At 40.2% G+C, this 23,792-nt stretch overlaps 1 protein-coding gene across 1 annotated transcript in view; it reads left to right on the top strand.

The window, feature by feature from the left end:
- The first annotated feature begins 11,141 nt into the window (after positions 1 to 11,141).
- NUMA1 (nuclear mitotic apparatus protein 1) overlaps positions 11,142 to 23,792 on the top strand; it is a 3,180,433-nt gene continuing 3,167,782 nt past the window's right edge. Inside the window, exon 1 of the mRNA XM_044072777.1 lies at positions 11,142 to 11,397. The gene's annotated coding sequence lies outside the window, so the exon portion shown is untranslated. The remainder of the gene's footprint in view (positions 11,398 to 23,792) is intronic.

Consider the following 23,792-nt stretch of genomic DNA (forward strand, 5'->3'; position numbering starts at 1 on the left):
AAAGTTGCTCTCTTCAAGGTTGGCGCTGTCAGGATCCTAGCTTGGATCAACTTCTGTTTCTCGTCTTTCTGCCAGACAGGAACAGTTAAGCCTACAGGCTTCCTGGGTTTCCTGCTAACTTAGCTCCCAGTCTGATTCTGAAGCCTCTGATATTCCCCCTCAGATGGTCCATAGCAAAAAGACATGCAAATGGAAGTACTTAGACTCTTTACCTGAGTCCGTCATTGAAGATACAGATTTGGATGAGAGTGAAGGCTCCCCAAGATCCCCCACTGAGGATGTCGCATTTGGTGAGATTCTGGAGTTGATGAAACACAGAGGGGGATGGTCCACAGTTAACTCTTCTCCTGCTGAGTCTGTGTTCCTGAAAGCTTTTGGGTCTAGCTCATCTTCATCTTGGGTGATACTGCCCGTTGATCCACTCATTGATTTGATGGCTTAACAGACATGGGAGGACCCTGATGTGGTGGGGGCCGATCCCCAAAAAGCCAGAGAGAATTCTGTCCACCCCCATAGACAAGGAAACATTGGAACAAGGGTCTTCTGGTAGATGTGATAGTTGCAGCAGTGGGCAAAAAAAGGAACTATCTGAAGAGATTTCCTCAGTCCATTCCCCTAATAGAAAGTCTAGGGCAATGGACCACTTTGGAAAACAGACTTACACTTCAGTAATCTTTGCTGTTAGGGTGCTGAATTACCTAACTCATGTCCCCAGATTTCAGAAAGGCTTGACAAAGGAAATTGTCAAGTGTCTCTCAGGGGTACTATCAGGAAATATCCAGAAGACACTGGATTCCCAGCTGTCCACCCTCCAATCTTCATCCAATGTAGCCATGCAACTGCTCTTATGATGGTATAGCTAGGGCTGCAGTCACCAGCATTTCCATTCACCAACATGCTTGGCTGTGCCTTTGCGACTTTGTGGAAAGCCTCAGGACATCCTTCATTAATACCCCTTTGATGGATCCACTCTATTTGGACCTAAAGTTAAAGAAACACTCACCAGGAGCCAGTAGGATGGTAAGACTCTCTCTCCAGCAGGCATCCACTTCTCCACACCCCAGAGAACAAACTCTAGGAATCAGCGAGCTGGAAAGAAGATGAGGTTCAGGAAATCACAGAGCTCTTATCAGGTGACTCCTGAAGACAGACCCCCTCGTGGCAGAGGAGGAGACAACAATAATGGACATGACCCCAGGGGCAGGGGGTGGACCACATAATATGGACCATTCTCCGAAAAGCCTTTTCAGGATCCCTGATGAGTTGTCGGACTGCTGCACTGTGGAGGTAGTCAGGGGATGCTTATTTTTGCATCTGCAAGCCTAACAAAACATTACCACAGATTCATGGTTGCTAAGCATTATCATTAGATATTATTGTATACCATTTTTCCTTTCCCTTGTCAAACGGAAAACAGTTCCCAATGTCCCACCCAGTCAATGGGTACTTGCAGCAGCACAGATTTCCACACTGCTAGAAAAAAGATTCATCAAACCAGTCCCTACAAACCAGATAGAATCCAGAGTCTACTTATGGTTCTTTTTAGTAATGAGGAAAACAGGGGACCTCAGGCCTATTATAGACCTGGGTCATTTGAAACAGTATGCCAAGCAGACAAAACTCCAGATGGTCACACTACAGTCCATTTTGCCTTTACAGAGACACGATGAATGGTTAAGCTCGAAAGACCTCATAGACACATATTATCATGTGAAGAGACAGAAGCGTTTGAGGAGGGTTCTCAGTTTCTGGCTGGGAGCCAATCATTATCAGTTCAGAGCTCTGCCCTTTGAGCTCACCACAGCCTCCCAGATGTTCACAGAAATCATGGCAGTGGTAGCAGTGCATTTCTGCATACTAGGGATCCACATTTTCCCATCCCTCGACAATTGGCTCCCCACAGTTACAGCCAACAGTCTCTTATCACATCACTGGGATCTATTGTTTCAAGTGTTGCAGGAGCTAGGGATCACTGTCAGCATTTCCAAGAGCCAACTTATGCCTTCTCAATGGAATTTATTGGATGCCACCTGGACACAACCTTACAGACTGTCTCTCTTCCAATGTCTATGGTTCTTTTTCTTTGTATCACTGCCACACAAGTTCTTCACCATCCCTGTCCTCCAGCAGGGTTGATCCTTTGCCTGTTGTGTCTTATGGCATCCACAATCCTCATGATTCTGCTTATCAGATATTTTATGAGGGTTCTCCAGGAGAGTACAATGGTCTGAAAGAGTCCATCCACTCCATGCTAAAATAAAACTGCAGACGGCAAATATCTTGGTGGATAACATCTTCTTTGGTGATAAACAGACGACCATTCCAAACAAGTTCCCCAGTGGTGGTTGTGACAAAGGATGCTTCCCTTTTAGGCTTGGGGGCATTTTGAAGGGAAGTTGGTTCAGAACAAATGGTCCCATATAGCGGTCAATCTTCACATTAGTGTTCTGGAGATGAGGGCAGTCCTGCTAGAGTTGCAGGCCTTTCAGGACAGTCTCCCCAGAGGTGTGGTTTAAGTATAGACAGACAACATGTCAGTAGTCTGGCACATCAACAAACAGGAAGGAATCCATTCGTACCCCTTATGCCCCAAAGCCATGAGAGTCTAGCAATGGGTGATGTCTTTATACCACTTTCTTTTAGCAAGGTACATCCCGGGGTTATCTAATGTTCTAGCAAACAAACTGAGCAGGTCTATCCTAATGGTTCACAAGAGGTCTTTCAGTCCAACAGTGACAAGCTTGATCTACAGTCACTGGGGCCAGCTTAACTGTGATTTTTTTGAGTATCATCTAAATCACAAGTACAGTAGATATTTTGCCCTGATCCCTCTACAGGGACAGTCATTGAGGGATGCTCTGGTCCACAGTGGCCCCAAGATCTTCTTTATGCTTTTCTCCCATTGCATCTAATGAACAAATTTATATAGAAAGCAAGAATGTGCATCTGGCCTCAGCAGACGTAGTTTCTATTCCTATGGCCTCTTCATCCTCCCTGGAAACTGGATCAGTATCTAGATCTTTAGTCTCATCCATCTGGACTAACTCCCCCAGATAAGAAAACAATGAAATTAAATGATTGATCCCTCCAATTCTAACATTAGCCAGAGATGCCAGACTTTCTCATCAGTTGTTCACATCTTATCAACCTCTCAAAAACATGCCACCACCAAGATGTACCACAGCAAATGGAAAAGATTTTCTATTTGTGTATCATCCAAAGGTCTAGACCTATATTCAGCTTCTGTTTCCTCCATTTTAGAGTTTTTATCAAAACTTTTTACAGTGGGTCTAGCTACTCAAGTATCAAAGTACATTTGGTAGCCATTTCTGGTTTTCACATAGGCTTGAACAACTCTTCCATAGCCTTGTTGAATATTTCCAAAGCCTTATTACAGGGCACTTTCCTACTTCGGCCCCCAATCAGAGATCAAGTTCCTCCTTGGGATGTTACTATCATGTTGCAGACATTAATTTATCCACCATTTGAGTCAGCAGCATCAGCTGATTTGAAATTCCTATCTTGGAAACAATTTTTCTGGTGGCTGTCACATCAGCTAAGTGTATCTCAGAGATGTAAGCATTTTCCTGCAGACCTCCTTACTTGGTTTTCATAAGAATAAGGTTTCACTGAGAAGTAATGCTTCTTTTCTATCTAAGGTGACATCTGAAGCTAATATAAATCAGATAATAAATCTACCAGCCTTTTTTTCCACAAATTTCTAATAAAGATGACTATATGCTTCATATGCTGAACGTTCATCTCCAACTCAGGTTTTATCTTCACAAAACTAAGCCTTTCAGGAAGACAGATCAACTTTGTGGCATTCTCTAAACAAAAATGGGCAAGGCAGTGGCTAAGCTAACTTTTTCTAAATGGTTATCTGATAGTATTACATGTGTGTAGAATAAAAAGTATTTATCTTTACAATCTAAGCCTAAAGGTCATTCCGTAAGGGCTGTGGCCACATCTATAGCCTTTGCCAGCAGACTTTCTGTTGATGATATATGTGCAGCTGCTACTTGGTCAGCAATTCATACATTTGTGTCACATTATAAGCTGAATAATCCAGAGATTGTTCATCATTAGGCTCCACCATTCTTAAGAGTGTCCTTCCTTGATACCACCTGGGACTATATGCATATGAATCTGTCTCATAGCTGAATCGAATGAAAATTGGCAACATTGGATAGTAAAGTTATATACTTACCAAAATTACATCCATGTTGCCCACCTGACCCCTGCCAAATTGTGACTATTGAGACTCTGAGGACCGGTCATCCTCAACATTCCCTGTCAATAAACAGTCATCACTGCCAGTGCTCCATAACTATGTCATGGCCTTTTTCATACACTTAGAAATGAGCTGGAATAAGACCCTTTTTCATTAGAGTATTGTTTCTTGCTTGTGCTTTGATATATTATTCATCAGGGAGCAAATGATCTGGGGTAGTAAGGTGGAGGCCAAGGACTTATGGGTAGGGGATGATTCAGAGCCCTGGAACTAAAAAGCTTGAAGAGCAGTGCTGAGGTCATATCCAGTCAGATCCAACAACCCATAGTTGAGCTGTACAAAAATCAGACAACATGGCTCTATCTTTATGGTAAGTACATAACTTTTGTTTATTCAGTTTAGCCGCCGGTTGGAGTGCCTTCCAAAGCAAGCACCCATTCTAGACCTAAACCTACTCTACCACATCAATAACATCAAATGGAGTGACAGATACCTAACCCAATGTATACCACGTTTGGCTGCCCTTACTTATAAAGCAGAGTAGTTCCCTAGCAACCTTTTAAACAGGTCTGGATGACTGGATGGGTAATCACAAATTTTCTCTGGGGATACACAGAAGTAGTCTACTTAACAGGGGTCATTGTTAGTCTCTGACAGTATTTGGTGATGTGGTTGAGGTTTTTGATATTCCCATTTGTTTAGTAAAATCCTATGAACCACAGTACAGGATGGATGGTGCACTGTCATGAGGTCCATTTCATAAACAGAGTCATTGGGTTGTTTGTTTGTAATAACTTGTTGCAGTTAAACTCTTTTTCTAGAGGCTCCTTTAGCTGTTTAAAACTTTCATTTAAAGGCTCACTGCTGCTTTTCAGGTGTGAGAAACATTTCTGCAGTTTGTTTCCCACCTTCCCTCCCTGTTGTGGTATTGTGTTTTTATAGTTGGTGGCTTTGCAGTTGCCCGCCCCTAGTGTAAATTTGATCTGGGACCCTCCTCCCAGTCTAGTGTCATTACCTCATTCTACCCAGTACAGGGAGAACATTTGAGAAGGCCAATCAGCTTAGTTTCTGCTATTCCTTTCTCTCTTTCCACTTAAAAAAAAAAAAAAAAAAAAATGTATCTGCTTTTGCTGTATTTGTGTTTCTTCCTACTTTATTTTGCTTTTGCGTCATCTTAAAAGTACTCAGTTGTATTTATTACTGCTTGGTGTAACTCATTCTAAGCCTTTTAGTTTAAGCACTTGGGTTTCAGACCAGTTGTTTTACATTAAGAAGGTTTGTGGCCTGCACTGTGGTGGCAGGACAGGTAGCTTACATCCCTCTAAGTTGGGAACTGCTGATTGAGGGCTCGGTGTATGTTATTCTAAAAGTGTATTAGTTCTGGTTTAAGCACTTGGGCTTCAGGTCAGTTATTTTACATTAAGAAGGTTCGTGGTCTGCACTCTTGTGGGAGGAGAGGCTGGACTCTGCCCTTCTGAGCTGGGAATTTCTGGTTAAAGGCTTATAATGCCTGCATATTTGAACTGTTCCTTACTGAAATTGGTACACCTTGTTTGCTGTAGCATAGACTAGATCCAGGCCTGCTGAATCTAGCTTTGTTTGTATGCATGTTGTTTGTTTGCTTATTTCCCTGAAACGCTAATTTCACCTAAAACGCGGCCTTTCAGCGCTTCTGTGGATCCCTTGTGATATCTGCATTGCTTACTGTACTTATTTTCTTGTTTTACTTGAAAGAAAGTTACTGTTTGTCGTTTTTGCATTTAAGTTACCTGTAACAAATTGCATTTAAGTTACCTGGCACTTGCTCACTAAGTCAGCACTAAAAAATTAAAAGCACTACACCCTCACAAACTCCCCTTGAGTACCTTGTTCCCCATTGGCCCTTTTTTTCAATTATAAAGGAATTCCCAATACTATTCTAGCATGTCCAAAGGTCAGTTGTCGATCTCCTCTCCGGTCCAGCTGGTGAATCTGGGAATCTTGAGGCAATGTTACAACTGCCTCATGTACACAGACAACCCTCTCCTCCTCCCAACAAATTCCAACACATGTGAGAGATGCAACCATATAGCCAAACTGGAGGCTAAGCTCTCTCAACTCAGTACTGGCGTAACCAGTCAGGAGGAGAAGGAAACCACACTCACTACAATTCCAGTCTCACATAGACCTACCACGACAGCAAACCAAACACATAAACACACAAAAACATACTCGGAGGCTCCAAATAAAAATCTGCCTAAGCAGCAGAGACCTCCAAAGCAGACACCCAAGCAACCGCTACCCCAAAACAAAACACGTGCAACACATAGCTCACAAAGCCAGTGTGCCGAACAGTCACAGCCCTTAAGGCTAAACAACACACCTGATACACTTGTAATAGGTGACTCTATCGTCGGGCACACTGACGTCCTGCTCACCAGGCTGAACAAGGAGAAGGTCATGGTGAGCTGCCTGTCGGGCGCTAGGACCCGCCACATAACACAAGCACTCGGGTCACTCCAAGGCAAGTACAAATATGACTCCGTCATTGCCCATGCTGGTGTGAATGACCTGAGACGTACCTCCCTGGACTGCATGAAAAGAGACATAGATGAGCTCTCTGAGCATGTAGCCCAGGCCGGTATGACCCTGACCTTGAGTAGCATCTTACCCTCACCAAGAATGATGCCACAATATGAAGACAAGATGATCAATTTCAACAATTGGCTTAAGTATTGGTGTCATTCAAAGGGGATCCAATGCCTGTCAGCCTGGGATGACATGCTCGACAAGCCACGATGCTTCACTAGGGACGGCTTGCACCTGTCACCCCTGGGCTTTCAGATATTGGCAAAGGCTCTTGCTACCCCCATAGTACCTTTTTTAGGCAAGGCTCAAAAGACAAACCCACCTCCATAGGTATCACAAGGGATAAGAAACTAAGAGTAATGCTACTCAATGCCAGAAGTCTAAACCTCAAGATGCACGCACTCGAAACTCTCCTTAGCATGGAGAACATCGATATCTATGCAGTAACAGAAACCTGGTTCAAGGCTCCTGAGAGCACCCCAGCACTACCAGGTTATACCTCATACCATGCTTTTTGGCCCCAAAACTTGGACCGAACCACAAAAGGAGGGGGAGTATCAATATTCGTCAAAGATACCCACACCTCCAGGTTGGTGGCACAGCACGAAGCATCAGAGACTATCCATGTGCAACTAACAGTGGGTAAAACTGCCTTCCAGTTTATAGCCTGCTACAGACCACCCTCCCAAACCCAGGAACCCCACTCGGCCTTCCTGAGAACACTGGAAAATATGAAGGTCTCTCCAAACACCATTATATTGGGCAACTTCAACAACTCAAACATAGACTGGGAGCATTACTCTAGCTCCAACACCCTAGCCCAAAGGTTCCTAGAATTTATAAACTCAAATGCTATGGAACAACTTATTACCACTCCCACAAGAGGGGAAAACATACTGGACCTGATCATCACCAACATGGGGACTCTATGCTCCAGGCCAGAAGTGTATCCCTCACTGGTAAGATCAGACCATAAACTATTCTCACTGGATATTCACATCTCGACCCCACCCCATGCCCAGAAAACCACAGTGAAAAACTTCTCTAAACCAAATTTCACACTCCTCAAAACCGACTTGGAATCCTTCAAAGCCCCCGGGCCTGTGGAAAAACGGCCCAGACTGCAGAATCCTTTATAAACGCATTCTATGAACACCTTCAGGAATGCGTGGATATTGCAATCCCAAATAAAACCAAGACCCAATCCTCCAAAGGCAGAAGTCCTGTCTGGTGGATCCCAGCCATAAACAAACTATACAATAGAAGGAGGAAGCTACTACATGATAGAGCAAAATCCCAAAAAGGGAAGGCATCTCTGATCAGTATTAGCAAAAAACTACAGGCACTCATAAAATCGTCTAAGGACAGCTTCGAGAGAAAAATTGCACAGGACACTAAGGATAATCACATGGCTTTCTTTAGTTATGTTAGGAACCTGGGTGGGAATTCCCAGATATGCTAAGAATTAGTCCAAAATGACAAAAAATACACTGAACCCACAGACATTGCTAACATCCTAGCTGACAGGTTCAGCGCAAACTTCAACGCCCCCCTCCCCACCAAAAGGCCAAATATCTATCCCAGCAGAGTGCTGCCCCCCTGACATCTCAGATGCTCAGGTAAAAGCCGCCCTCTCCAAAGCAAAAAACACAGCATCAATGGGACCAGACGGTGTCCCAGGCTGCGTCCTACATGAACTCCAAGAAGAGCTAAACCCAAACATAAAACTACTGTTCAATCTCAGCCTTACTACGGGATATGTACCCAAAGAGTGGCATACAGCAACAGTGGTCCCCTCTCCACAAAGGTGGTGCCTCAACGGATCCTGGAAACTATCGCCCCATAAGCCTGACTAGCTTGGTCTGCAAAGCTATGGAAAGGATCATCATGGACCTCATAAATAAAGATATTGGGGACCTACAGACACTGGATCCTACCCAGTTTGGCTTTGTTAAGGGCAGATCCTGCCTCTTAAACCTGGTCAATTTCTTTGAAACAGTCACCAAGGCCATTGAGAGGGGAAGGTGGTCCACACAGCCTACCTGGACCTCGCAAAAGCCTTCGATACAATACCCCACTCGGGCATTATAGATAAGCTCACCAGCTTAAATATAAACCCCTATGTCACTAGATGGGTTGCAAACTGGCTCAAAGACAGAACCCACATGGTTAGAATTGCTGGATCCATGTCAGACTCCAAACCAGTTACAAGTGGCATCCCACAAGGCTCAGTCCTGGGACCTCTCTTGTTCGGTATATATTTCTCGGAGGTACAGGCCAACACGGAAGGACTGTGGCTGACCAAGTTCGCAGATGACTGCAAACTGGGTGCCATAATCGACTTTCCAGCCAACACAAGCATCCTCCAAAAGGGCTTCTTAGAAACAGACAACTGGTGCCAGATCCATGGCCTCAAGCTAAACGCCAAAAAGTGTATAGTCATCCCCTTTGGCAAAAACAAAGTGCCCACAAATTACCACATAGGTGGTAATCCATTAAGTACAGAAGAAGTAATTAGGGACCTGGGGACCCAAGTTGATAGCAATCTCTCATTTGAAAACCACGTGGTCAAAGTGGTTAGAAGAACATTTTATATAGCCCACCTTATCATGAAGGGATTTACATCTAGATCAGGGGAGGTCATCGTGCCTCTTTACTCATCCCTCATCAGGCCCATAATTGAATACAATGCCCCTTTTGGGATGTACCTTACCAGACACCTGCAGCAACTGGAAAGACCCCAAAAGTACCTCACCAAGAGGATCAAAGGGCTCAAACAGATGCCATATGCTGCCCGGTTAAAGAAACTCCAGCTCTACTCAGTGGCATACCGCCTGCTCACAGGCAATCTCTGCCTGACGTATAAAGCCATATCCAACCCGGAATTAATGGACATGCTGCACCTCAGAAAATCCAAATCCCATCGAGCTACGCGCTCGACAGACTTGAACCTAGCACTGAAATAAATAGGACATGCTGGAGGGACAGATTCATAACCCAGAGGCTCCCTTCACTCTGGAATAAAATCCCAGTCCAGGTTAGGCAGAGTCCCTCATTGACTCTCTTCAAGAGGAATCTTGATGAGTGGATGGGAGATCGTAGGTTTACCCCAGGTATCACTTCTGTGTCACTGTTAGACAGAGGCACAGTATACTAACCTCGAAAAAGGGCATAGCAAAATTAATTTAAATTGGGTGACGAAAGCCAAACACACTATGGCTAGGCTTATAAATGCCCTAGGGCAGATAGCCTAGTATGAACCTATGAACCTCTGGACCTATTATGTATCTCATTGCTATAGTATGTTGGAAGGCATGGCTAGGGTTAAAACGGACTTTGTGGTCGTTGGCCTAGTAAACACCTATGAACCTATGTGTGCTTACACTGGGTTACTAGTGCAGCACAGAAGTGCTGATGAGTCAGTACAGTGTGTGAATCAGCGATAGCAGGGATGAAGTGGTTACCAGCATGCTTGCTGGGTGCGAAGTTCATTGAGTAGGTAGTGTTCACTACTGCGGACAAGGAGAAAGACAAGGTACCTTGACTGCTGCTGGTATGGTTATGGGGTGCACAGGATTCTCTGATCACTGCCAGAAAGGTTGTGAGGATAAGAAGGCTGGCCTATTCAGTTAATAACATGTTGCGTACAAAAGTGCTTCTGGAATCTGGACACTAAAAGTGTGTGTGTGAGGGAGAGAGAAAGAGACAGTGTGTGTACAAGCCCGTGTGTGTGTGAGAGGGAGAGAGAGAAAGAGAGACTGTTTGTGTGTGTGAGAGACAGTGTGTACAACCACGTTTGTGTGTGTGTGTGTGTGTGTGTGTGTGTGTGTGTGTGTGTGTGTGTGTGTGTGTGTGTGTGTGTGTGTGTGTGTAGTCCCGGTGATCAGGCTGACCAAGTTTTTCACAAACATGCTCATTTTGCCGTCATTCAGATTTGATTACCTCCATCCCTAGTAGCACACTGTGTAAGTAAGAAAAAAACATTTATCATAGCAAAAGCTTCTCTATCACCCCAAAATACAGGCATTTATTTCTAGAAAGACTTGTGTTTGGTTAAACTAGTTCTCATAGTGTTTCTTTAAAAATATATTTTCCATAGCACAGAGCTATAAAAAAAAAAAAAAACATCCATACGGTTTCATGAAATGTAGACTAGTTGCTGAAATCATCTGCATGGTACAAATGTTCATCTGAAAAAAGACTGCGTCACACAAGCTCTCTATGTTACATGTACTATTGAGTAAGGGAGTTGTATTTCAGTCTTTAAGCTCTCACTGGATTGGCTGGCTGTTCTGTTTGTCACAATTGCAGTCACATTGGCTACCCAGCGAATGAGAAGAGAACAACAGTCGTTAGTTCTTAAGGCCTTAATCTCTTTTGTTGGAAGATTCAAAACCTTAAAAGCTTTTAAGGTTGCCCTTGCTGTTTTTTTGCATCCCCTGTTTTTGCACTGGGGATAATGAGGGCATGGTGTTCATGATTAACTAAGGAAATCCAGAATGGAGTGTTTTGCAGACTTCAGCAGCTAGAAGTCATTATCAAGGAAGAAGAGAAGACGTTTTTCTGAGTAATAATATATTTTCTAATTAAAAAAGGTAGTCCATAACTCTTATCTTAGTCAATAGCTCAGCTATTTTAATTTTTAAATAATTTAGCAATACAGAAAAAATACATAACAGATTTATTCAAAAGACAATGCTTTCTTTGCATGCTGTGTATGTGTGGTCATCTCCCAGAGTGTATGTAAGTGCATCTGGTTGACTGCGTGTGCTACAACAGGACTGGTTTCATTACATTTCTTTGTTTTCTTTGTTTCTTAGGAATTTTTAAATGAGCTGTCAAGATTACCTTAAAAAACTCATTCACACTTGTATGATGATTTTCTTCTAGTTTTGTAGTCATCAGTAGGAGAAAGGATTAATATGTGTGTGTGTGTGTGCGCGTGTGTGTGTGGTGTTTATTAGCAATCTTGTTTCACTGCTAACAGTTTACCATCTGTGAGCAATATCCATGAAAGCAATTTGCATTTAATGACCCACTATGAATGCTGGGTAATATATGATGTTGACAGAGACAATTTTTATGTTCTGTTGAGCAGCGTTACGTCTGTAGAATTTGAGGGATTGTGTTCTTACCTTTATTATTATTCCTTTGTGTTTGTCTTCTGCACTGCCATTTTTGCTTTGTTTACATGTTATTTTTATGTAGAACTTTTCATGATTAGTTTAAATATGTTGGGATATCCAGTGCATTTTTTTTTCAGCCAAGTACTGATCTATGCCAGGAGGAGTTCCTACAGTTTTCTGTTATTGATTAGTGAAGGACTGTTAACTGCTGTGTCAGGTGGAGATTGTCTTCATTTGGTAGTGGTGAGTGCCTAAAGCAGTTGTGTTTTTAATGGTTTTGATGAGAAGTAGCATGGCACGCTACTCTTCTTTTGTTGTTTGACTGTCTCAGAAACGTACTAGAATGATCCATATCTGAATTAAACATCATGCTGCCTGCTGCATTGTCACGTGCCTTCTACTTTATTTTTCAGAAAGTTGCAACAGAGAGAGAATAAATCCTTTTAGGTTACAGTGACACAAATGAAAGCTATGTCAGTCAAAAATGTAGATGGCAAAATACAGAGTCTGATGATCAGCTTTTGGCCATCTAGTTCTATATCTAATAGATACACTACAGACATTAACTACATCCTAAATATTACTTTATATCAGTTTTAATGAATTCTTGAATTCTGTCCCTATTTTGCACATTACTGTTGGTTTGTATTGCTTAATCCAGTCATCCACCAGCCTTTCTGTGAAATAGTACTTCCTCATAGCACCTATAACCTATACCTTATGTCTTCAGATCGTGTCTTCTTGTTCTTGTGCTTGTTTTTTTTTTCCCTTAAAAGGGGACTCTGTGGATTTTTTTGAACTAATTATACATTGTGTTCCATCTGACTCTCTTCAACGCTGTACATGTCAAGCATTTCTAGTTTTTATACTGTTTGTTGTACACACTGTGCAGCATTTTTGTTGTCTTTCTATGTACTGTTTATTGTCACAAAGTGGAAGTCTGAGCTGCAGACTACGGAGAGGTGGAATAACTTCTTGCTCCTCTAGTGGGGGAGGGATACTTTGTCTTACTCACACACCTGTATTCTGACAGCAACATTTTTTTTTCTATTTGTTGATCTGTGTTATTGCTTGCTTAGCTTAGGTCTCTTTATACTTTTTTGTTGTTATTGCTTTCCTTTCAATTGTACTCCTTAATTAGATTTTTGCTTCTAAGATGCTTTGTTCCACGACGAGTTTAAGATTTAATATTTTGGACCATAACTCTTAATATTCTACTGTTTTTGAGTATCTTGCCATGGTTTGTATGCATTCTTATATTGCATAATTGCCAGCACTAGCAAAAAAACAAATGTTTGCTCACAAACCATCTGCAAGGCTTCTTATAAACACATTGTAAAGGACCTGCACAAGTACTGCCTGTTTGTACCCAATGGGTCACCATTATTTCCTCTGAGTGAATGCCATTTATGTCACTTTTTGTGTGTAATTCTGTGGTTGATGTTTTAATCTTGCTAGTACACTAGAAATACTCTTATTTTCTTCAATGTATATTTTACACTTAATATGTCTTTCATACTGGAGTCAGAGATGCAAACAATTTCTTATGTTTCCTAGATTTTAACACCTCCACATGATTTTTTTTTCTTTCTGAAAGTGTATCAGTGGGAATTCCAAACAGTGTGAGTAGTCCTGCTTTCTGCATTACTGATGCACAATATGGGGAGTATGAGAAGCCACATGGGTGATTACAGTTCCGGTCATGGGCAGAAGACTATCTGTACCACAGCACTAGCAGTTTTTGTATTGCAACAAGAAAATACTGTGTGTGCGGGGGTACTACTCCATATATACTTCTGCATAGGACTAATACTTGAATGCACCTGTTCTGTGCCGTCTTGTATGCCTATTGTAAATCTCAATTATTCGTGCTCAATGGAACATCCCCCATTTGTGCAAATTATCATTCCTGCATTTGGCTTATGAGGCACTTGTACCTTATTACTCCCAGGTTCTTTCTGCAAGAAGACACTGAACTGCAATGTTATATCATTTTAAACCCAGATGTTTACATACAGAAGTGTTCCACTGAATGTCCAGAGTGGCAGTAGGATATTGCTATATACCAGGGGTATGCAGGTGGGGAAAAACATAAAAGATCAGTTCATATGATGAGTACTCACAATCCAATTATATCTTTATTTGGAGGTCATCTGCAGTGAGTAACATTTAGCTAGAATCCCAGCCTCTATCCCAAAATACAAAAGGGGTAAGTGGCACCCATCAAGTATAATGAAGGAGTTTAGGCCAAGATGCAGTGAATAATAGCTGTTCCAAAGGACCTGCTGCTTTTGATCTGTAGAGCTTGTAACAGGTGATAATATGCACCGATGATCATATAGTCAGGTGCAAATGCCAATCATGGGGCAGATTCCTAAAGCAAGTACTGAAGTTATCCCAGAGAAGGAATGTCCATTAATTATACTGTTCAAAAGACTGTTGTCCTTTTGGTTGTACAATGTGATACAGAGTGCAGGCTATTTACACAAGTATGCTTCACCGTGGAAATACATTCTGTCCCCAGGAAATCAAAAGTAAACCCTCATGTGTTTGTTGTACAAAGTTTTAACAATCATGATGACTGAAGATAGAGAGAAAACATTTTCCTCTTTTCTGAGCTTCTAGGACAACATAATAATAGAATGGACTGATTATGGAATGCGTAGGATAACATCTTTAGGAGTAAGTCCAAGTAACTGAGAATTATTATTCAAGGAACTGCAGTCCCTGAGAAAGGCCCAATGTGGTCCTGTGCTGTTAAAATCTTGTACATCAGAAATGCAGTGATCAGAAGTAACTGATTTCAGGAAGACTGTTACCCAAATACTTAGCTGAAATGCAAACAGGAAGTCCTTTCAACTGTATATTATTTAGTTTATTACTTGTATTTGTTTATTAGGAAATTCCCACTGGACATAGCCCATTTTCAGCAGAGGTCCAAGGAGAAAAACACCTCCATATTGTATGTTTAGTTATAGTATTATGATAACTAGTATAAACACAATACAATGTGCAGCCAGTAGCAACTTTTACAAAGAGCAAGTAGTAGCAGTTATGCTTGAGTTGAAAATTATGTTTGTGAAAAACCTTGTCAACATAGAACAAAACATGTGTGTGTGTGTGTGTGTGTGTGTGTGTGTGTGTGTGTGTGTGTGTGTGTGTGTGTGTAAATAATTTTTGTACAAGGAGTATCAAGAGGGTGCAACAAGCATGATCAGAACCATCATTAATGGAGTTGTTTGGATGTATACATAGTTTTAATCCATCATTTATTCATTATCCTGGGTTATGGCATACCTGAGTAGAAGGGAGAGGGGTTTGTTAAACCCAAGTGGCATATAATATAAATTGGTTTTAAGGGAAAATACGTTTTAAGAAACAAAAACAACATGAGGACTGTGATACTTAAGTTAAAACAAACTATTTCTTGTTAGACTGTCATGACATCCTACACAGTGAGTGAAAGAAAAAGCACAATGTATGATTTGTTACTGTGGAGTCACAAGAATAACACAGAATGAGATAGATGAATGTTAGGAAAGCACGTCTAGGCAAATAACCAAATTACTTTGAAACATATACAACTAACAGCAAGGAAGGAAGGAAGTGGTGAGTTTTAGCAGTGGAGTACAGGGAAAACGTTGAGTGTTACTGTGAATATGAGTGCATTACAGTGTAATAACCTTTACAGATAAGGTGTTTATATTAAGTTCTTTTTAAAGGGTTGTTTCTTAAAAAATTGTCTGAATGTGACAGGTAAGTCATTTTCAGATTTTTCCAAAATATGAAGCAAAGAATGAATACCCAAGTATGTTTGTAGATTTGTGGATAACTGCTTTATTTGCCCCCCCCCCCCACCTGAGTGACCAAGAAAGGGCATATACCCCTGCTGCATTAGCCAAAGAGCTAGATCTAGGCACTTGGATAAGTGTAATAGCCAATGTGCCACCTAAAAGTAAAATAGTATAGTGTATTATTTAATATAGTATATAATTGAAGCATGAACCAATCTACTTCATTAAGGGATATGTAGTGGTGTATTCTAAAATGGTGAGCTGCTCTAAACCTGGCCATATTATTGTAGAAGTTTTCCAAATTGCCAGGCTAAATTGTTGAACAATGCTAGTTTATCTGCAGCATACATGAGAGCAGGGGGCAGTAACATTTGGTTGGTTATGATTTGGGTTGTATTGGACATAAATGTTATAGATCTGTACAGCATACATAATTTCCTATTTATTTTCATAATTATTGCTTGCATGCAGTCTTTAAATGTTGCATAATAAGGTTGTTACATGCAGAAATGTAAGAAGTGTAGTGCTCCCCATATTCCTTTCAGGTGGTGTGAAATACATTACACTAGTCTATAGATTGAGCAGGAGATCTTCAGCCGTGCTTCATAACAGGAGAGAAAATACTGTAGGAAATTCAGTCTACTTCTTTTGCTGTGGATGATGAGTAACGTAAGTGTAGAATCTTTGATCCACTCACTGTTCCTGCACACTAATGACAAAAACAGTAAATTAAATCAGTTATTTGGACCAATATAAGACAATTTTTATCAGAGAATGATGTGTCTGAGCCCTAAATCATGAGACTCAACAGCAAGCACCCTTCATGGGAGAGAGTAGGAGTATTCCCAGTGAATAGGAAGAGACCTACAAATAGCTCAAGAACCAATCCAATGATTACAAATAGCACCCACAGTGATCATTGTCTATGTAGGATAAGATGGTAGCTTACAAAGTCAAAAGTCCTTCACTACACAAAGGAATGCTAAAGCAATGGTATTTCCTTATTTAAAATCCCTTTACAGACTTCTTGTGGGATCCAGCTGTTCTGTTTCTGCCAGTTTAATTTCTCCAAGTCTTATGGGTTTTTAATACCATGACGGGAATGGACCCCATTCCTAAGTCCGGGTATAATTAAATGTTCATAAAATTAGTATTGTTTTAGTTTTTGATATTAGTCAAAAGTACTTTTCACAGCACCCGCAATGTACCCAGAAGTGATATTGTAATTCATATGGCATTACGTGTATCAGTAGTATATCAAAATATGGCTGTAAATTCTTTTTCGTTAGACCTGTTGCTTCTACTACTGTATGCCTGATCAACCTTCTTTCACATTGCTGCTGTTTCTGCCTACAAATCCTAGTATTTTATGATTTTGAGTCTCTGTATGTAAAACACTGTTATTCCTGGGTGTAGCAATTTCAGTGATCAATGCTAGTTTTGCTTTTTTTCCCTAGACTAATATATCTGGTTTTCTCACATCTATTTTTTGATATGTTGGTAATGGGTGATTCCATGTGATATAAACTTCATCATTTTGTTCAGTGCTTTTGGTTCATGTTTCCAATGCTTCTCTGCTACTTCAGTATTGTAGTGTTTGCACAATCCCCAGTGCAACAGTCTTATCACATTATTGTGCCTTTCGGTATACAGGCCTTCTGCCAAGAGTGTATCACACCCAGCAACAAGATGTGTGCTTCCAGTTCTTTTTTTTTTTTTTTTTTTTTTTAAATCCTGCATTTGTCTGTTTCTTCCACATATTCAATAGATTTTGTAAACAAACGAGTTCGTAGTCCACTATCCTGGGCCACCATTATTAACCTTTCATCTTTTGGTTTCAGATCACCTCTGTTTAACCATTCCTGCATCAAATCTGTCATTTGTATCAGCATGAGGTTGTTCCACAAGATCTCTGTACTTGCCACAATACTTTTTTTTTCCCCTCCAAACAGCTTTATTAAATTTACACATATGACAAAGGCAGTCTTACATTTCTATAAATGAAAAACGTACAAAATTATATCACTTTAGTTGCAAACAGTTTACATCACAGACACCATTGAAACAACTGTAGTTATAAACATTATACATCACTTATAAACCATCCAGTCATTGTCAGTTAAGCATTATATGCCTCATTCAAATCCTGCTTCTTAAACCTCATTCCTTCTCTGCATATATTGTTCCCATAATTCCCTTTTTTCCTATGCAGTTTGCTCCTTCCCTTTTCTAAAGATCCCAATTCCAGTTGTTTTATCTGTTACTTGCCGCAATACTTATACCTTTTCCACATTACTTCCTACTCATCTGATCCTTGCCCTTATATCATTTTATTTTTTTACTTTTTGTCACATTCAGTTGCTGTCTGATTTTTGTCTACTTCTGGTTTGATTTCCATTCTTGCTTGATTCCAGTATGCTTTTGCTAAGAGTCTTCTCCTCATGTTTTAAAACTTTCTCTGTATTTGGATATGATGAGGCCAGCAGATACATATGGAGTCCCATGATCTATACACAGAATCTATTTCAAGGAGCCACATACCTCCTTTAGAACTGGGAATGTATAGTCTTGGTAAACACTGATTTTTATATATCATTTAATAAGCATGAAGCATTTTTTTTCCTGTACAACTGATCCAATACCTTTTGGGGCCAGTCAGTCACTCCAAAACTATAACAGGAAGAGCAAATTTGTTTACAGCTTGGACTTCATTCCTAGAATTCCAAGCCTGTTTTCAATATTAGTATTAGTCTTCTGAAGTATTCCTTACTGTGCTGTGCTTGCATTTGTTCATGTTTTATTGCTGATCCTTCATCAATTCCCAAATTTTTTATTTTATTTTTATTTTACATTTGTTAACCGGGGGTGTCTGACTGAGCCGAAAAGACCCTTTTTCAGCAGAGGCCCGGGGAGAAAAGTTCCACATAGAAAAATTACAGATACATTTAGACATGATCAGTATACACACAAAATACAAAAGACATATTTTTACAGTGGTATGCAGCACATCAACAGTTATAGTGGAGAGAACAAACAAAAAAAATATTTAAAAATAAAGGTACTTAATAGATTTGTGGTGTACTGCTGAAATTTGGAACATAGGTAGAATACATACATAGTACACAGTGTTTGTGAGAATAGTTTTCAATCTTAATCAAGTACTCTAGGTTTAGTATGTGTACCTTATCTGCTTTCACTAGCCTGGGGAGCAATCATGGCACTGCCAACTTTGCTTGAGATGTTGTCTGATGAGGTTTTTAAAGGAGGCTTTGGATGATGTGTTTTGAATGCAAGTGGGGACAGAGTTCCATTTTTTAGCCACTGAACTACTATATAGTGCATCTCCAAAGCTATTGTAGCTGTTGGTGACTTCTAGTAGTAGCTTGCTTGATGATCTAAGAGGCCTTTTGGCTGAGTGATGTTGTACTAGGTTTTTGAGGGCAGGACACTTATTGGGGAGGTAATAGATAGAATGACAGAGGCAGGGCTGATTGTAGGTTAGGAGGTTGGGTAGTTCAAGCCAATGGAGCTGTCTCAAAGCAGTACAGTGATGAGTTCTATATGAGCAATTTGCAGCAAAAAGGGCAATTCTGTTATAGCAGGCTTCCATTTTGTTTAGTTCAGTTTTGTTGAGATTAGTCAGAATGGGACATGCATAGAGTAGGGTGGATAGAAGTTGGGAGCGAGCAATGGCTGATCTTGTGTTGTTGGTAAGAAATGGTTTGATACGGTAGAGTGATCCCAGTTTGGCATGTACTTTTTTAATAGTTAAGTTGAGATGACTATCAAAATTTAGGTGGGAGTCTATGGTTATTCCCAATAGCTTAGCCTGTGCCACTGGAGCGATTGGACTAGCATTTGTGGAGTAGATAGTGAATTGACTGTTATCAGTCCTTTTGTTAGAACTGGTTATAATCATAAGCTGAGTTTTCTTTGGACTGAGGATAAATTGTGCTTTGGTTAGGTAGTTTTCAATGTCAGAGAATGCTAGTTGAGTTGTTTGCAGGAGGGTGGGAATGTTTTATGCAGCCCAGATTAAGGTAGTGTCATCTGCATACTGAATGATAGATGCATGCTGTGTGGAGGTATGGAGGTCATTTGTGAAGATTGTGAATAGTAGTGGTCCTAAGATAGAACCCTGTGGGACTCCTATTATTATGGGCAGCTGAGGAGAGAGAGAATTTTCCCATTTCACAACTTGGTACCTGTCAGTTAAGTAGCTATGGAACCAGGTAAGAGTGGAATTTGATAGGTGATACTGGTTTAGTTTGTTTAGCAGGATTTGGTGCGAGACTGTGTCAAATGCATTGGACATATCCAAAAAAACAGTTGACACCTGCAGGCCTTCATTTCTGAGATGGTTTACTGTGTCTGTGAAGCAGAGGAGGGTTGTAGTGGTACTATGGGCAGGTCTGAAACCATGCTGAGTAGGTGACAGGATGTTGCTGTCTAGGAGATATTTTAGCATCTGGGTATGGATGCATTTTTCTAGGATTTTAGCCAGGGGGGAGAGTAAAGCAATGGGTCTGTAGTTATTAAGTTCAGTGGAGGTCCCACCTTTATGTATGGGTGTAACATAGGATATTTTTCAGAGTTTGGGCACATAGTTTTCAACAATTGATCTGTTTATGAGAGTGGAGATTTTGATAGCAATACCATCTGCTGTGAGTTTCAAGAAATAGCTGGGGAGTAGGTTGGCTGCTGTTGATGAGGTTTTTAGTTTGGAGAGCATGCTTTTGATTGAAGTGGTGGAAACTGTTTTGAGGGTAAAGCTTGTATTAGTGTTATTTGTGTTGGGGGGATAGTGAGGAAGGAACTGTCCTGTGATACTAAGGATAGAATTGAGTCACAAAGTGGGAGTTGAATTGTGTTTCGATGGGAACTTTAGTGTCAGGGGTGGTTGGTTTGGGGTAGCCTTTTGGGTGGAGTTTAGTAGCTGGTTTACATTTTTCCAAAATTTTTGGGGGTTGTGTTGGTATTTAGTTTGTAATGTCGTGTAGTAGGATTTTTTGTCCAGCCTAATGCATTTTTTTGCACGGTTGCGCAGTTCTTGGTACTTAGGCTTTGTATTTCTTTGTTTTTTTTATAGTTAAGCCAGGCAGCGTCTCTGGACTTGAGGATTTGTTTGGTTTCTTTACTGAGCCAGGGGTTTGTAAAAGTTCTAACCTTGATTTTGTGCAATGGAGCGACAGTGTTTAGGTGTTGTAGAAATGTTTTGTTGAAATATGCTGCAGCCTGGTCAAGTGGGAGGGTTTTTAAGGGGGTCCAGTCACAGTTACAAAGTAAAATATTGAGGACCTTAGGAGAGAATTTTTTTGTGTTTCTAGTGGATATATAGTTAGTGGTTTTGCATATGCTTGTTCTACTACGTATAAAGTATATTATGTTGTGGTCACTTAAGGTGTCTGGGAGACAGCCTGCATGGGGGTACAATGTGGGGTTGTTAGTTAGGACCCAGTCAAGGATGGATTCCTTTTTAGATTTTTTATCACATCTAGTTGGAATTTGGACTAGCTGCTGGTGGCCATGGAGATTTATTAGATTACTTGGTGGTTTTGATATGCAGATGAACCAATCTAGGTTGAAATCCCCCAGAATAAGGGTTTCTTGTCAGTATGTGGAAGAACACCAGGATAAGAAGTCTTCAAGGCTAGCAGGTGTATTACCAGGTGGAATGTAGATCACAATTGTGGTGATGACCTTTTTAGGGTAAAGTTGAAGTTGAATATTTATACACTCCCTCCTGTTCACATTCCTTTATATCACATTCCCATTCCCAGATTGATATTTTGTTGGTACTGCAGCTTTCCTGCTTTAAAGGTTGCTTTTACAGATTTATCAAAACCAAATGACATTTTTATATCATCTGAGAAAATTTTAACCACTTGAAGCTGTGCTTTCAACTCGTCTGATGAGTTGTACAGTTTTACGTCATCCACAAAAAGGTGATGAGAAGATTGTAACCGTGGCCTAATCTGTTACTTAAACAGCTTAATGGGTTAAGGGCAAAACAAAACAGCAGTGAGTGACAAAGAAATCACCCTGGAATATCTCCCTTTGAATTTGTATCCCTGGTATAATAATTTGCCCTGTATCGTGACTTAACTACATAGTGGTTTGCCGCTGTTTCATGGTCATTGTAAGGTAATCAATCAGTGTAGGATGTATCTTGTATATCTGTAAACACTTTTTTATCCATGAATATGGAATGCTGCCAAATGCTTTTTTTGTAATCTATCCATGACAAACCTTAGATTCTTCCCTTTTTTTAAAATTGTCTATTGTGGCTTTGTTTAGCAGAAAATGTCCATTTGTCCCATATGACATCATTTTGTTACTCTTTTGTTCAATAACCGTAACTGCGTTTTGCTTTATTTCTGCTTTATGCCTTAATCCATGTTGAGAAACTGACAGTATGTCTGTCCTGTTATTGTTTATAAATGCACCTTTGTAGAACCATCGGCTGAGAAGTGAGAGGACATTAATCATGAATAGTAATGTTGTTCATGTCAAACATTTTATGAAGGAGGGTCAACAATAGCTTTGTTTTCCAAGACTTAGGAACATGCTTTCTTTTTTTATATTTAGTGCAACTTATCAGATGGATACAAGGTATGCAATAGTATCAGTTGCAATGTGAAGATGTTTGTGTACTAAGTCATTACAGCTTTGGATCCATTATTAATTTTTGTGAGAAGATTTATGATGTAGTTAACTGGAACAGATTGTAGTTCAGAGAGTGAGAAAGAAAGCACTACTGTCACCTGAAAACGTGAAGGATGATTTTGTTTTTGTCATACCCAGTTTTATGGATGATTTTCTTTAAGTACTGACAGCATATGAAAGCCAAATCTATGTGTAACAGCTGTGGTAAGAAACTAGGGAGTTCAGATTTCCCAAGATAGAATATACAATCGATGCTGGTCCATAATAATGTTTAAGCTTACTTTTATTTGCATTTTAGTGCATCAGGAATTCAGTTTTTTTTTTCTCCATAAGTAGTTCCCTAACTTTATTCCTGGTCTGTCTGAATAATGCTTGTGCTTTGTATGATTAAGTTGAGGGTCAACATGTATGCCTGCATGTCAGAAGGCTTTTAGTTTTGTTAATCTACGGAGATCAGTTGTGTTGAAATTACAGCGACAAATACGTGCTGTATATTGCAAATGTAAAGAAATGTAGAAAAAGTAGTCAATCACATCATCTTGGTCAAGTGGCCACAGTCTAGTTGATTGCACTCAGAGCAGAGACAATTGATGACTGATCAAATTGTCCATATTTCTCATACAAGAGAATCCTTCCTTGAGCTGTAGTGATGTTACACCACTTGCTTACAGTGAAGATGGGTTAATGATCATGTGTCAGCCATAGCACCAAGCTAAGTTATTAGTCATAACAGAGGCAAGAAACAATTCCAGCGTGTTTTCATTATAACAGAGGCAAGAAACAATTCCAGTGTGTTTTCATTCCCAGATACTTTATTTTTTCTGGTACTGAGATTGACTATATGGGAAGACCGTATAGTTTTACAGAGATCTGGGAGTAGTTACTGTGTGTTTTCTTCAAATCATTATTAAAAATCTCCCATAACAACCAGTTACCCATTTCCATAACAGAAATGTTGCATGCTAATGCTTGATACTATAAAATACAATAACAAAATAGTGATCTGTCAGTGAAGCAGCAAAAATCAAAACTTGATGTACCTGCTGTAATAGTTATAAAGTATTTTTGCTTCCTTCACATTGTTGCCACTTTCATAATATAACTCTGAGATCATTGCACCTTAGAATAAGGGGGAGAGACACAACGACCTTGGTCTTAAAAAAAAAAAAATACATGCATGTGTAATCAACATTTTGTGATTGCATTTTTTTGAGTGTCAGGCCCAGTGGACTAGCCCAGTCATCAAACTGTAATAAATAAATAGCATCTCAAGTTTCTGCCTGGCATCCCATTTATCTGGGTAAGTAAAGGCAAGAAGTACTGTAGGCAATCTTCGGCAGTATTTAGAGATATAACTGAATGGTGGTGGGGTATGTAGATGCATGCAATATTAATAGAGTTTAG

Source organism: Protopterus annectens, chromosome 5.part1 (genome assembly GCF_019279795.1).
Source record: "Protopterus annectens isolate FY-2018-M chromosome 5.part1, PAN1.0, whole genome shotgun sequence".
In the NCBI taxonomy this organism is placed as follows: Eukaryota; Metazoa; Chordata; order Ceratodontiformes; family Protopteridae; genus Protopterus; species Protopterus annectens.